Raw genomic sequence first — 3810 nt, 5'->3', positions numbered from 1 at the left:
TTGATGAAGATTTCGAAGGATGGTTTGGAGTTGGGTAATGATGTAGGTTAAGTTTTCATCGGCCTCAGTTGCCTGAGCCATGAGGGTGGCGATAGATTGGATTAGGATTTGGTTTCGTTGGGTGGCTAAGGATGATATGGTATTGTGTTGTTGGGTTACTGTTTGTTGGAGGATTTGCAGGCGAGATGAGTTGGTTTGGGTTTGGGTATCTATTTGGTTTAGGTGGCGTTGGAGGATGGCAAGGGATTGGTGGAGGTCTGGGGTATCGGGTGAGGGTTGGTTTTCCACAATCCCTTGTTCGAGGAGTTTAAGATCATCCAAGGACCGCGTCACTGTATCAACATAGGCTTGGAACTCAGCCTTTGTGACCAGATCAGCTAAAGGGGTAACCCCTGCAGCAACAGATACTGCAGGTTGGGCCTCTGTTCCTGAGGCGCCCTCTTGGCCTTATGCGAAGGTAAGTCTCAAAGGACTTTCATCATGTCCTTGATAGCCTTCGAGAGAAGAACTATCTCGTGATGTTGGAACATCCTCTTCCTCTTCCTCAGCTTCAGAGGCTGAGTAAAGTGAAGCGGATGTGTGTCCCTTTTGGTAGATCAAATACCGAGGGGAGTGGTGCACGAATTGAAGATCGCTCTGAACGATCTATGGGTTCAATGTCAGAAGCAACGAATGCTTCTGTGTGTGTGAGGGGTTGTGGCGAGCCCTGAGGCGAAGGGGCTCTTGTCTCTTCATCATCTCTCTATTGAGAGAGGGGTGATGGTATATGTGGTTCCTCGTCTTGTTCATCTCCAGAGGCCCGAAGAATAGCCTCCAGATGGCTAGCTGGGGTTAGGGTGGGACTGGATCGTCCTGTTTCAATACCCCTTTGGCTTTGATCGCCAGGGGTAGTAGATGTGGTTGCCCTTTGGAAAGTAGGGTGAGGAATATTTTGGTGAAGGCTGGGAGAAGCACGAGCATCATCATTATCATCATCTTCATCATCCGATGAAGATGATGCAGGTGCTCCCTCGCTTGGAGAGGGGGACGGCATGGAGCATTTATAGGATTGGCGTATCTCACTTGACGATGGTATGACAGTGAGCATAGCCCGGGATAGCGGCCGGTTGATGGTGTAGCCTTCCTTCGAAAGTGTTGGGCAATGTCCTTGCATCTTGTAGTTTGGGGTGAAAGGCTCCACAGCAGGTAGTCCGTGTTGCACCATCGCGTCCCCAATGAAAAGAGCAAGGAAGCGGGGAAAGAGAATAGCAGATAGTGGCTTTCCTGTGGCTTGAAGTTTGCACTTTTTGATCACGGCCGCATGAATCTCGTTGTAGATGTGGAAGGCGTAGTCAAGATTGAGGTCGAAGAAAAGCCCATACATAATTGTCATTATGTTGAGATTTCCTTGGTCGAGTGAACCGAGCTTGCAGGTGAGGGATCGGTTGAGGATGGAAAAGAACAAATTCCACATTGGTGGGAGAAATTGTCTTTTGAAGTTTGATACATTTCGCAGTTCACTATTGTACCCTAGCATCTTTACGAACCTGAGGATGTCGTCGGAGGAAGGTGGTTCGTCATATTGCTCGATCCCTAGTTCCTTTCTTGTGGGAATGCATAGAACCTTAGAAACTTTTGCTCACGATATTTTTAGCGAGCAAATCATGTCATTTGGGGCGTCTATGTCCCCCATTATTCCATGACTGGGAGGATCAAACTCGCAGTTCTGCCAGTATTGTTGAACGTACTTTATAGGTACGTTTGGGTTCACTAGAGTTAAGGCAGAGAGAAGGATACAGTTCTTAAAGAACTCAATCATTATCGCAAACCTGTCATCAAAGAGGGTGTTGCGCAGTTCAATCATATGATTGTTGGGTTTCATGGGTGAGAAGACGATTGCTCGGCTGTCGGCGCCTGTGGATTGGATTCGACTGTCATTGTTGTTGGATTCATCAGAAGCGGAGGAGGCCATTGTTGAGGAAGTTGCAGGTTTTGAGTTCGTCGGAGTCTTGTTGTAGGTTTTGAAGGCGTAAAGAGGGGAAGAATGGTGAAGAAGGGTATTTATGGGGAAGACGGTTGGGGTGTGGGGGGGTGGGGGGTGGAAGTGAAACGTTTTCTTGATTATTAAAATATAATAATCATGAAAAAATTGGTGGTATAAGTTTTGGGTGATTTGATTTGAAGAACGTGAGCCGTCGTGACAGTACATGCCATTAATGAATTGGACACGTGTCAAGCTAGGGTGAGGGAGGGAAAAGATTGAAACGGCTCATGGGAGACAGCCTGTATGGTGTCAGGCGCGTGGGATGATGACGTCGTGCCTTACTCCAAAAATACATCTTGGAGAAGACGTTTCCCCAAAAAAAATGTTTAAAATCTCATCTAATTGTAAGATTAATACTAATTACGAAGTCTTGATCTTCTAAAAACCCTTGTTGTATAGTTTTTAGTCACAAAAGCTGCAATTTTGTATAATCTTGAAAATGGTTTTCAATTAAGATGAGTTTGAGTGTAAAATKTATTTTCATGGAACTAGAGGAGCTCTGGTTATGCATGACAKAGTGGGTGTGGAACCAGAGGAGTTCTGGTTGTAATGTCGATGAAGACAAGTAGTGATGTTGGATTTGCATGATGTAGAAGCTTTGGTTAACAAACCAGAGGCTCTGATGAAGTGTGGCAATCCATTTTATAAAACCAGATGAGGTCTGGTATTATATTTATATATAGCATTTTTTTGTGACCAGAGGCTCTGGATAGTAGAACCAGAGGCTTTGGATGGAAAATGCAAGTTTACAAAAGTAAACTTTTGCTCCCCCTCAAATGATGCATATGGATTAAAATCAAAGACTCCCTTTTACTTAGATAAAATTTGAGAAGTTTAGGAGACAGAGGTTCTAGTCTATACAACCAGAGGCTCTGGTTGAGGGGCATGGCCTGTGGGTTTTTGAAAAACTCAAGGACATTGAATCCAGAGGCTCTGGTGAATAGAACTAGAGGCTCTCGTTGAAAAGGCAATGAGTGTTATGAACAAGGAAAAAGAATCGTCCTTGAGACCAGAGGGGCTCTGGTGACAAAGACTTTGAATCCAGAGGCTCTGATCTTTAGAACCAGAGGCTCTGGTTGGAAAAACTATGAAAAGGAGTATGAAAGGAAATGGGTAAGACTATGTGGAGTGGGATAAGGGGAACTCTTTGAGACCAATAGGACGTTGATTACAAAGAGTTTGAAGCCAGAGGCTCTGGTTTGAAGAAAAGAAAATATTGCAAGTAATGGGGGAAAACCAGCGGCTCTAGTCTTTGGAACCAGAGGCTCTGGGAGGTGAAGGAGAAAGAAATAATGAGTAGAGGATGCAAGAATCCAAGGATTAAGACTTTGATATCTCAAAATGTTGGAGTCCAGAGGCGCTGGTCTATAAAACCAGAGGCTCTGGGTTGAAGAAAAAGGACTTGGTAAACAATACCAAGTATGTGCTTTGAACCAGAGGGGCTCTGGTTACAAAGATAAAATTTTGCCAATTAATCGAAGTCATTCTMAATGGCCAGAGGCTCTGGTCTTTATGACCAGAGGCTCTGGTTTAGGATACTTAGAAAGTTTATGGCTAATTTATTGTATCACTTATTGGCATGACCATGAAATATTGAAGATCGCTGGTTGAAAGATAATTATTGCCTCTAAGTGGTGAGATTCAGCATACCCATCTTGCTGATTAGGAATAAAAATCATTTCTCATCAAGAGCTTTTGTAAAAATGTTAGCAAGTTGAATCTCAGTTGGAACAAAGTACATTTCTATGTTACCTTTTTCAACATTGTCTTTAAGAAAATGGTACCTT

This window comes from Cynara cardunculus, assembly GCF_001531365.2.
Source record: "Cynara cardunculus var. scolymus isolate 2C chromosome LG 3, CcrdV1, whole genome shotgun sequence".
Taxonomy (NCBI): domain Eukaryota; kingdom Viridiplantae; phylum Streptophyta; class Magnoliopsida; order Asterales; family Asteraceae; genus Cynara; species Cynara cardunculus.
The sequence above is the reverse complement of the archived record's forward strand: the minus strand, read 5'-3'. Positions refer to the sequence as shown.